At 42.4% G+C, this 12,058-nt stretch overlaps 1 non-coding gene across 1 annotated transcript; it reads right to left on the bottom strand.

The window, feature by feature from the left end:
• Positions 1–3,306: 3,306 nt before the first annotated feature.
• Positions 3,307–3,413, bottom strand: LOC118489839. Its single transcript, XR_004887852.1, has one exon. It is a non-coding gene; the product is annotated as a small nucleolar RNA R71 (small nucleolar RNA).
• Between the last annotated feature and the right edge of the window lie 8,645 nt (positions 3,414–12,058).

Below are 12,058 nucleotides of genomic sequence, written 5' to 3'. Positions count from 1 at the left end.
CCTCCCTTGTGTTTTGTCGATGTTTTCAATACCTCTTTTGTTTTTACCAATTGTCGATCCCCTCATGGAGGAGCATTCAATCCGAATGCAAACGAGGCCCGAGCTGACTCCCTCGTTGTCGATGGTACCTTTCTGGTTAACGGTACGTTTCTTGTTAACAACCGACCTGCATCTATTCTTTTTTCTGGAGCCGATAGAAGTTTTGTTTCTTTATCTTTTGAGCCTCTACTTGCGATACCTAGAACTAAACTGAGGAAACCTTTATCTGTTGAAATTGCTACTGGTAAAGCTCTTGTTCTCGATTCTGTTATTCGTTATTGTCAGTTGAACCTTGAGAACCACCTTTTTCCTATTAACCTCACGCCGATGCAAATTGGGAGCTTCGACATTATCGTTGGAATGGATTGGTTAACCAAACATCATGCAGAGGTGGTTTGCTTTGATAAGATTGTTCGTATTCCTTTGTCTTCTGGCGATGTTCTAGAAGTTCGTGGTGAGAAACCTTCAGGTGGATTGAAGCTTATGTCGTGTATGGAAGCCCAATGGTATTTACGGAAAGGATATGTTGTTTTTTTAGCACATGTCACCGAGGAGAAAGACAAGGGCAAGAGTATTCAGGATATTCCGATTGTTCGGGATTATCCAGAGGTGTTTTCCTGATGAACTGCCTGGTTTGCCTCCAGTTCGTCAAGTCCAGTTTCATATTGACCTTATACCTGATGTGTGTAAAACACAACATATAAATCACATCAATTAAGGCATAAATGTAACCCTTTTTAAGTACTAATGTTGGAAAAAGAGTGTTTTTGTCTTCCTTTTGTATTTTCAGGATGAAATGAGCTCAAATTCACAAAAGAAACAAAAAGACAACTAATTCTAGCATAAATACAAGGAAAGGAATAAAAGTAGACTGCCCGGACCCTCAACGGCATCCTCCAAAGCAAAAAAGAGAAAACAGACGCCTGAACACGCCCCGTGCTCAGCCAGCACGGGACCGTGCCCAAGAAGCAGCATAAAAGACAAACTTGTAGAAGCTTCTATTGCCCACCACGGGGCCGTGTCCAGTGAGCACGGGGGCGTGGTGAAAGTACAGCAGGCGCATTAATTGTAATTGCGAATTACAATTAATGAGGAGAGAGAGTGTCAGACGGGCACGGGGGCGTGTCCAGCGGACACGGGGCCGTGCCCAGCCTTCTGTTCAGCCTATAAATAGGAGTGCTTGGCTTCATTCCATCTCATCCCTTGGCACACCACCTCTCTCACACTTCATCCACCACCCACCACCACCATAACACCATCATCCACCACCATCATCCATTGTCCATCGTAGAGTGTGTGAGTCGTCTCGGGATCCAAGATTGATCGTAAGAGTTCTTGACAATCAAGGCCATGTTTGCCTATGTCTCTTATATCACTTGGTGAAGACAAGTGTTTAGTATAATACTTTTTATTTTTAATCTTTTGCACTTTTTATTTGGTTTTGTATTAATGACTTTAATAACTAGTTGCTTATGTTGAAGGTGATCTTTCCTTATCGTTTGTCCGTGGTGTCTTGGCATTATTTTACTGTCTATATAAAATAAAAGATTTTCACCATTCATATCTCCACGGTCTATATGGAGGTATGTTGGCTACCTGGTTGGAGGTTAAGGGAACGGTTCGGTAAGGGTCTTGCCCTTGTTCAGCGTTTAGAGGTCCTGCTTGGGACCTGGGTCAAATTTAGTAGGATCTCCTTCAATGCCCATAGGTATTGGATGGCGGGGATCCAAACTCTTTGACCCCCTCATAAGTTAACTACTATTCATACTATAACCCGGCTATTTAGGACTGTATCCCTGCTGACTCAGACTACTTAGCCGAGGGTAACGTCACCGCCGAAAGCGGGGCCTACCATAATTTGCATTAATAACTTAATTCATTATCTTCCAATAATCCAACCCTTTAGGATTGTATCCTTGCTGACTCAAACTACTGGGTTGAGGGTAACGTCGCCTTCAAAAGAGGGGCCTACTACAATAACTAAAGATAATCTCTTAAACAAGTGCAAAAGTGCGAAAATAATCAAAGGTTATACTAATACACGAGTCGGATCCAAGTGATTCATCTTGTCTATCTGTTTTTATTTTATTTTATTTTTCAGCATTTAGTTAGTTTTTATTTTCTTAGTTTAAAAATATTTTTCTCACTTTTTGATTTGATTAGACGTTGAGGATAAACCGGTATTAAAAGCTCTTGTGTCCTTGTACGACCTCGGTATCTTACCAACACTATACTACGTCCACGATGGGTGCACTTGCCCATATGTGTGTTTAGTGTTAGTGAATATCGTGTTTTATAAATTTAAAACTTGGCTAAAAGGTGTAAAAATGGCTTAATTATATATCTAAATTATATTACACTACACACGCATCAAGTTTTTGGCGCCGCTGCCGGGGACACAAGGATTTTAAGAAAGTTAGGAATCAACGGCCTAATCATATTTTTATTCTTTTTTTTTAATTTTTAGGATTTTTCTTAGTTTTTTCAGCTTCTGCAGAGCTCAGCACGGGCCGTGCCTGGTCGGACACGGGCCGTGCCCAGCATCGTTACTGGCAGTTTTTAGTTTTCCAAGTTACAGAAGGCTGACCACGGGGCCGTGTCGGTGCAACACGGGGCCGTGTCCATCTTCCAGTAACTGGGGTCTGGAAAATATTAACTGTAACTCCGACCACGGGCCGTGTTCGCTGAACACGGGGCCGTGGTGAACCTTCTGACCAACATTCTTTTCTGTTTTTATTGCAGGACTTGGAACCCGACCCCAATCTTACATAATGTATGAGCTCCAGTTCTAATAAGGACATAAAGGAAACTTTAGAAGAACCCGAACGCTTTCTCAGAAAAATATTAAAAGCTAAAAACCAAGAGAAGGTTTCGGGTGATCCACCTCCAATGGCGGACCAACGTACCCTTATGGATTATCTACGACCCACCGTAGGTAATCTAGGCGCCGCTATCAATGCTCCGAATGTCGAAGCTAATAACTTCAAACTCCGGCCGCATTTGATACAAATGCTCCGAAACTCCGCAACCTTCCATGGGCTTGCGGACGAGGATCCCCATCTACATATCACTAATTTCTTAGAAATATGTGATACCTTTCGGATCAACGGAGCATCAAATGACGCCATCCGCCTCCGTATGTTTCCTTTCTCACTAAAAGACCGAGCTAAAGCTTGGCTCAACGCCCTCCCAGCTGGATCGGTAAACACCTGGGATGAACTAGCCCAAAAATTTCTATATAAGTATTTCCCTCCGGCCAAAACTGCTAAATTAATGACTGAAATTAATACATATTCACAAGAGGACGGGGAATCCTTATATGAAACTTGGGAAAGGTTCAAGGAGTTATTACGCAAGTGTCCACATCACGGCCTTGCGATATGGCAACAAGTATCCACTTTCTATAATGGATTGTTGCCACACACAAGGCAGACACTTGATTCTAGCTCCGGGGGACTTTTAGGTAATCGACGCCCACACAAAATATATAATCAAATTGAGGAAATTGCTCAAACCAATTTTCAATGGCACACCCCCCGGGGGAATAAATCTATTGCCCCGGGCGCCCATAAGGTCGATGAAAGCACTTCTTTACAAGCCCAAATCGAGGCCCTTTCTTCAAAAATAAAAAAATTGGAAATGACAAAAACAGTCTCGGTTATGGCTTGTGAAGGGTGTGGTGGGTCACATGAAAATTGGAGTTGTATGAAAGAAACGGACGATCAACAAGAAATGGTAAACTACATTGATAATAGACCTAGGCCGTCGGGTCCCCCAACGGGAACTTACAACCAAGGATGGCGAAACCACCCAAACCTTGGTTGGAGGGAACCCGGCAATAGTAGTAACCAACAAACCCAACGAACAAACTTTCAACAACCAAAAAATGAGTCACAAAATTTCACTCAACAACAAAGTGGACGAGAAAGGCTCGAAGATACTGTATCTCGCCTCATCTCCGACACTGAAAAGAAAAACTCGGAAAGATTTCTACAATTAGAATCAAATTTTAGAAATCAACAAGCTAGTATTCAAAACATAGAAAAACAATTAAATCAAATAGCTCAAAATTTTGCCGAGAGACCATAAGGCGCATTACCTAGCAATACCGAAACAAACCCAAAAGCGCAAGTTCACCTCATCACGCTACGCAACCGCACCGTAGGGCCTGCAGAAGCACCGCCGCCAACAGAAGAAATAGTACCCACACCTCTGCAGGAGAAGAACTCCCCACCGTCACCAGAGCCTACCAAAGCTCCTCGAGTTCCATACCCCGGTAGGTTAATTCGTCAAAAGACCAATGAGCAATTCGCAAAGTTCGAAAGTCTATTAAAGCAATTGCATGTCAATATTCCATTTATCGAGGTCCTAACCCAAATGCCCAAATACTCTAAATTCATGCGGGACTTCCTTACACATAAAAAGAAAATTGAAAATTTGCAATTAGTCAATAGAGGCGAAGAATGCTCTGCCCTCGTACTCAATAAACTTCCCCAAAAGAAAATCGATCCCGGAAGCTTCACGGTTCCCTGCTCAATAGGGGAATCCCCCGTTCGTAATGCCCTAGCCGACCTTGGGGCTAGCATTAACCTCATGCCCTCATCAATGTTTAAAAGGCTCGGCCTGGGAACCATGAGCCCTACAAAAATGAGTATACAACTCGCTGATCGATCCGTCAAATTTCCACAAGGTGTCATCGAAAATGTCTTGGTAAAGGTAAGCAGATTCGTCTATCCAGCCGACTTTGTCATACTCGATATGGAGGAAGACACCGAGGTCCCCCTCATACTAGGGAGACCCTTCCTTGCCACCGCCCAAGCAGTGGTAGATATGAATGACGGAACACTCACCTTGAGGTATGGGGATGATGAAGTAAAGTTCGGAGTTGGGAAGAGAATAGAGGACGACGACCCGGTCAATTACATGAAGGTTATTGATTCAAGCTTGGATGCTGCTCTCCGACGGTGTAACATGGGACGCCAAGCATCCCACTCAGAAAACATATAACCTCGCATTGGGTCTAGCCAAGGACCCTTATAAACGTGGTGCACCACAGAGGCATTCCGCGGAACTATCCTTAGTTTAGTTTAATCTTTTAGTTTTAATTTGCAGGAATAAAACACACTCATGATGGTAATGGATGAAAAAGGGAACGAGAAAAATGGCCCCATGCACAAAGAACAAAGCAACCCGACACAAATCTCCATCACAGAAGGCTCAACACGGGTCGTGCCCAACCAACACGGCCCCGTGCTGAGCCACCTGCAGAAAAACGCCCAGTTCAGGTAACTGGACACGGGCCGTGTTCACCGGACACGCCCCCGTGTCCAGGCTTCTGTCTTATTTCTTTAATTTCTATTACTGGCACCTGACCACGGGGCCGTGCCTGGTCACCACGGGGCCGTGTCCAGGCTGCCAGTAACATAAATCTTTGCTTTTTAACACCACACCACACATCCAATCAACCTAAAAATTTATTTTTGGGACACATTGAGGACAATGTGTAATTTAAGTGTGGGGGGGAAGCTAACACTTTGAAATTTTGCAAGTCCTAACAACAAGCCTTACACAAAACTCTATTGGAACCGCTAAACACCCCAAATTTTTTCAAAAATTCTTTCATTTTTACTTGTCTAAAGTTTAAGTTAGGAATTACAAGTTTAATAAGGTTATATTTTTATGAAATTTACAACCGAGAGCGTCGTGATAACAAAGAACCAACATAAGAAAATTACGAAACGACATAACAAGTCTAATTAAAATTCGATTATATATACTTGATCACATTAAAAACCCATTCCCACAAAAGTGAGTTTTGAGCCTTTATTGAGCATACAAATCTACATCTTTAGACTAAATGCTCATTTTTCGTTTCTTGTGTGAATAGCCGCTTGGTTCTTACAACTCTAGAACTTGCCACGACGATACATTCCCGGTCCTTACCAACTTAAACCCAAGTAAGTAAATGATGGAGGCAATAGGACTAACCATTTTTCTTTCTACACCATTATTTTTCATTTTTTTTACCACCTACCCAAAATTCCCCTAGTTAACCCCTTTGAGCCTAAACATTTCATTTCATTACCCTAAAACCCTTTTTTACCCACCAAAAACCCTTTTTTTTATTTTTCACCCTTTATTTTAGTAACAAGCTCGCTATTTTATGTGACTAATGAAAAAAAAATGATGATGAAGTTGAAAATTGTGACAACTCGAACTTTAGACTTACTTTGTGTAACGATACGTGTTTACGAGAACGTTATTAATCGAACGAATACTTGGTATGTCATGTTTATGTGCATTATGTGTGTATGTATGTTGTGTGTACACGAACCCAAACCACACACTAAAACCCGATCGCACAAGGCTAACCGGTCACACGAGCCCATTTGGGCCACACCTTGAAATCGGACCCCATTTGATAACCGAGTTGGGCTTGGCCCACTCCCCACTCGCAAACACCTAAGGAGGCTTTACTTCTCATTGTTGTTACAAATCACAAACACACACAACAAACCCTACTTGCTCTCTCTCTCGGCTTGCTTAGGACCCGACGGCACAAGACCATCCGATCATCCTCTTGTTCGGATCACACCTCTTTACTCGTAACCGGTTAGTATGTTATCCATTGATGTGTGTTGTATATGCTCGGCATGTTGATGATGATTTGGTTTGATGTTATGATGCATATATGTGATTCTTATGTGTATGTAAATCGGATTTGTTTCTGGATTGATGTTAACCGAATGCTTGTTAACCGGTTATAGTTTCATAGGTATCGAATGGTATGGTAAATGTGAAACCGAATAGATGTTAACCCGGATATCATGTTCTGTTAGTTTAATTGTTATGAGATAGTTGATTTTTAGATGCTTATGTCCAGAATTTCGGATTGTTCATATGATTGATTGATGTTTATAAAACGGTTTCATGATTGTTAAATTGTTCATATTTTTGGTGCTAGGGTTCATAAGGATTAGCGTTGATTTTCCCTGTTTGATCTAAAAAGTTCCCGGATAGAAACTGTTAGTGATTTGAATTTTGGAAACTGATAATTGATGGCATAAATGTGTATAACTGAATTGCATGAAATCTGGAAACCAGTACACACGCACGGTTGCGAGTCGGTGCCTTCAATTACGACTCGAAACCTCACACCGACACAGCAGCATGAACCGTAACCACGGTTGCGAGTCCCGTTGCGACTCGTAACCAGACCATGATGAACCGAGATCACCATTGCGACTCGTAACCAGCTGTTGCGACTCGTAATCTCCGGTTGCGACTCGAGATCGCCGGTTGCGACTCGAGACGAGTTAATGCACGTACACTGTTTGGGCCTTCACTGTCACGGGCCCAATCAATTGGGCCCAACGATTGGATTTGTGGACTGTTTGCTATTAGACTAGTGTGCGTTTACTATTTGGGGTGAGGCCGGGTTATGTTGGGCCAAGATTAACACGCACAAGTGTGCTCTTGACTGCTAGTTGGACTGCTTATCTGTTTGGGCCGACTACTTGGACTCGTTACATGTTTTGAACTGCTGATACGTTTATGTGATTTGCCATGATCATACTCGATACCATACGTGATACAAACGTGCTATATACGAACCTGACTTGCATAATAACCATGATAGGACGTGGTTGACCATTTACTTGCTACTTGTACTCTTTGTGTATCTGCCGAGCAAACCAAGGTGAGTTCACACAGCCAAGGCATGGGATTCCCGGGTTGGGAATTGGGTTGGATATGTTGAATATGGAATGATTACTCGTACTTACGCATACTCTAGACTATAGACCATCGTCCTCAGGTTAGTCAGGACACGTTACGTAAAGCCTACGTAACCCAGTATGTTTGCCATTTTGTCTCCCGGGTCGGGAGGACACGTTACGTAAAGCCTACGTAACCTAATACCATCTACTGGCTTCCAGGTCGGAAGGCCACGCTGCGTAAAGCCTACGTAGCCCCCACGCGTACCATGTCCTCGGGGAAGGACACGTCACGTAAAGCCTACGTGACCCTGTACGTTTTCCTGTTCTCGGTAAAGAAGAACACATGGTCGGAAGTTAGTCTAGTAAGTACCGTTAATGAGAAGCCCTCATTAGCCAGGATAAACATGGGAAGCCCCCACCAGTAATATGAACACAAGGTTTGGGAAGCCCCCACCTTTAGTACACACTAGTATGGGAAGCCCCCACTAGTTAAACTTATGCACTATGTTATGAACTTACTTTCTGTGAACTCGCTCAACTAGTTGTTGATTATTTGCTGCATGCCTTGCAGGACCATAGGTACATTATGGAGCTTGCACAAGGAGGAGCAGATCATTGTGGGATACGGATCATGAACGATATTGAACTTATAACTATTTTGAGTTTACATTACTATGCTTCTGCTATTTAAACGATGTTTGGTTTTGGAACATCAATCATGTCATGATGATTTACATTAATACTTTTATTATTAAATGCTATGTTTGATATGATTGATGGCTTGATCCTGGTCAGTCACGCTCCCAAGCGGTGGTACTCCGCGGGTGGATTTTGGGGGTGTGACAGATTGGTATCAGAGCCATTGGTTATAGAGAACTTGGTTTTAATATGGGAAAACGTTTTTATTAAAACCTGTCACACCCCCAAAATCCACACGCGGAGTATCACCGCTTGGGAGCGTGACTGACCAGGATCAAGCCACCAATCATACAGAACATTGTATAAAGTAAAAGTAAATGCAATATAAACCAAACCAATTCCATATGAAAGGTGTTTCCAAAACATAAGTAAGTTGTCATTGTTTAGCGGAAGCGTATTATTGTAAAACCCATAGCAAATAAATGTCAAATATCAAAAGTGTTCAATAAGATGATCAAGATCCAAGCCCCACAACGACCTGCTCCTTCCTTGTGCAAGCTCCAATATGTACCTAAGGTCCTGCAAGGCATGCAGCAGATAATCAACAAACTAGTTGAGCGAGTTCACAGTTAATAGTTTAGTTTGGGTAATAGTGCGTTCGTTCAGTTAAGTTTCATATCGTATCAGTTCCATCGCGGCCTCCCAGGCATGTGTGCGAAGATTAGGTTCGTTAGTTCGCGACCGTAGTCTTTACCGACCAGGGTGTGTGCGAAGGCAATTGATCAGTTCGCGACCATAGTCTTTACCGACCAGGGTGGGTGCGAAGGCAGTTGAGTAGTTCGTTCGCGACCATAGTCTTTACCGACCAGGGTGTGTGCGAAGGCAGTTCGTAAGCATCAACAGTTTAATCGTTCGTTATAATATCAAAGTATGCACAAGTAATCATCCAACCCATTCCCACCCTAGGAACCCATGCCTTGGCTGTGTGAACTCACCTTGGTTTGCTCGGTATGTTATTGCTTCTAGGATTAATTAACTGTCTAAGTCCGGTACACACGACCTAGGATGCATTGCACATAAATCCGAGATAAGTGATTGCAAGCAAATAGGGTTTACAAGTCTTTGTTATACAAGCAATTGTGTTATGTACGTTCATTGTGTACGGAATGATATGATAAAGGTTGTTTGCGCATATGGTATCATTCAGTCAAGTGTCACATAATCACATATAGGTAGAGCATAGTAGCATGTTGTTTCTCATGGACTTGCCATCACAAACAGAAAATCTTTTCAAGTGTAACAGAACTCAAAGCATGTAACATCACTGTATTTCATATCATGCATTCAACATGTATAAGCATAAGTAAATCGGACTTTTGATCCTTTATACAATCTCGGACAGGATTCATTCTTATAACCTCAGATCCTTTACATACTAGTGAAGCTCGGACCAGGCACTAAGGTAAATAAGATCGGACAAGCAGTTTTTACACTAAAATCGGACCACATATAATAACACAAAGTCGGACTAAGGAGCTCCCCCCCTTTAAACTCGGACAGGGAAGTCCCCATACAAAGCTCGGACAAAGAGGGATCAAAACTCGGACATGGGGTCTTGGGGTTAAAAGTCGGATGTTCTAATATATACTACCCTTATTTCTCAAGCACCATTGGGCCAAAGCCACAACCAATGGCTTTGGTTGACCGCCCACCCCACCAATCGCTTAACGGCAACAACACAACACATTTGTCATGAATCTTAAGTTATCACATGCTATACTTCCGATTGGACCCCCTTTTTCCCAGCCGCCCATATTCCCCACTTGCAAACAATATACAACCAATTTTTAATTGTCTACAACAGACAATATATGTGCACCTACTAGCATGGTGGGCGGCAATCAATGCTACTCGGAAAGTTTGACCGAAAATTATCATTAATAAACTAAAGTGAGATGGCCATGTGTAAGGACTAGCCGCCACCCACTATAATTCGGTTGGGCCAAGCCCACAACCAATGGGCTTCATTGGCCGCCCAACACCCAACCAATCAGAATTTATGGCCGCCCAAACTCACATGCTTTCCTGCCACTTACTAACATTTGGCCTTGAACTCTACACCCCTAACCATGTTACTAGCCGACATTTTCCTTTTGCTGTTGGAGTTTACAAAAGTCAGCATGCTTTATAATATTGATTGATAATATTGATTTGCTCAATCTCATAAAACTAACCAGATCATCATCACGCTGTACATGAATACATATAAGCTATCATATCAAAGTGGCTATCCAATAATCATATGCAGTCAATTTAATTTTGCTACTAAAAATTGTGATTGGACCTACACTAGTCCCAGCCGATACATGAACCAATAACACACAACCATATTCCAACCAATGATATGAGAATATTCAAACTACTTAATCATCAATTATAAATCAATTTGCAGATCATTCAGGAACACATACATAACAGTTGTAAATAATAACATGTATCTACATACATAACATCATTGAATCTTGCGTTCATCAAGAAACCATAGTGATAATAAACGAATAGCTTAAACAATTGATTTTATTCAACAATAGTGCACTTACCGAAAGGGAGAGTCACTAGACTGATCGAATGGAGGGGGGTTTGGAATCTTGCAATTGCCGTCACGCACTAGAGGAGGAATAGGGTTTTTAGTCTCTTGGTAACCGTCCCCTTAATCTAGTATATATTTAACGCAAACTAATTTGGGCCGTGATTTGGGCTTTGGCGGTTTTGGCGAATCCAGGCTCGGCGAAACACATATGTTTCGTCGAGTCGGTTAAATGGCGAATATAATTCTGTTTCGTCGGGCATTACGTGATTTAGTCTAAGCGTCTTATAATAATCCTGATATTATTTTCTACACAACAAGTAATCACATATATGCAAAATGACAATACGTTTCATTAAAACACAACGCGTACAATTTCAAGTCCACAAGTCAAACGACCAACCAGTCAAAGTCAACGCACAATAAATGCGAAAGTGAAAGTCGGAAACTTGGGTTGTCACATTATCCCCAACTTAAAAGAAATTTCGTCCCGAAATTTGGTACGCACTCACTGAGGAAGCTAAGTAAGTTATATCGTTCACTGGTTTTCCTGGGGTGTCACATCATCCCCCCGTTGATTTGGAATTTCGTCCCGAAATTCTGTAGTAGTAGCTTCAGCCTCAGTAGTGGTTGCATTGGTTTCGAATAACCGGGGGTACTTTTCTGTCATCTGGTCTTCGCGTTCCCAGGTGTACTCTGGGCCACGTTTGGAGTTCCAACGAACTCGGACAAGAGGGATTCTCTTGTGTTTGAGGACCTTAACATCCCGGTCCGTGATTTCAACTGGTTCCTCGACGAACTGCAACCGCTCGTCGATAGTGAGTTCCTTAAAAGGAACTATGAGGGTCTCATCTGATAGGCACTTCTTCAGACTCGACACGTGAAATACATTGTGAACTGCACCGAGTTCAGCTGGTAGGTTCAGTATGTAGGCTACTGGGCCTATTCTTTCAGTGATTTCGAACGGTCCAACAAACCGTAGATTGAGCTTGCCTCGTTTACCAAATTGAACCACACCCTTCCAGGGTGAGACTTTTAATAAAACCCGGTCCCCGACCTGAAATTCCAATGGCTT

Source organism: Helianthus annuus, chromosome 2 (assembly GCF_002127325.2).
Source record: "Helianthus annuus cultivar XRQ/B chromosome 2, HanXRQr2.0-SUNRISE, whole genome shotgun sequence".
Lineage (NCBI taxonomy): Eukaryota > Viridiplantae > Streptophyta > Magnoliopsida > Asterales > Asteraceae > Helianthus > Helianthus annuus.
Note: the sequence above shows the minus strand (reverse complement) of the source record. Positions and strands in the feature narration are given on the sequence as shown.